The sequence below is a fragment of the Populus euphratica genome, unplaced genomic scaffold (assembly GCF_000495115.2).
Source record: "Populus euphratica unplaced genomic scaffold, PopEup_1.0 scaffold426.1, whole genome shotgun sequence".
NCBI lineage: Eukaryota > Viridiplantae > Streptophyta > Magnoliopsida > Malpighiales > Salicaceae > Populus > Populus euphratica.
Genome location: NW_011500305.1, coordinates 104,907 through 105,633, shown reverse-complemented (window position 1 = coordinate 105,633; position 727 = coordinate 104,907).

The following is a 727-nucleotide window of genomic DNA, read 5'->3' as shown; positions in this document are numbered from 1 at the left end:
ATATTTAAATTTAAAACTACTTAATCATTAAAGTTCTAATATCATATAAAAAAATTATTTTAATTTAAAATTTAAAATTTAAAATTATTAAATAAAATTATATAATATAATTTATATTATTTTCATATAAACTTGTGCACTTTTACTTCTGAGCACTGGCATGCTGCCCCTTAATTCTCCTTTACTATTTGCTTATACTTGTGACGTACAAAATTTAACATACATGTGACTCTCTAGTTGCCTCCACGTAGGTGCCGACATGGAATCAACATTTACAGATATACTGTTAGGGTCTAATACTAATCATGTTCCTAGTTAATTTCTTAGATTTTATTTCAGACATATTAAATTATTGTTTGTTTACGTGATTACGGCTGTGTTTTAATTAAAATATAATTTATAATCATTTGATAAAGAAAAAAATTAACTTATTATATATGGATCCTACGTAACTTTTACGTTTCAATCACAATTAATAAAAAATAGATAAGTAGTGCAATTCACTTGCACTGTTCACACAGTTTATTTTTTTTTTTCATTTAATTCTATTATATTTTTTAAGTGTTAATTTAATTAATGTTTTTTAAATATTAATTTTATTAATATTTTTTAAGTGTTAATTTTATAAATATTTTTTAATTTTATTAATATTTTTTTAAGTGTTAATTTTATTAATATTCTTTAATTTTATTAATGTTTTTTAAGTGTTAATTTTATTAATATTTTT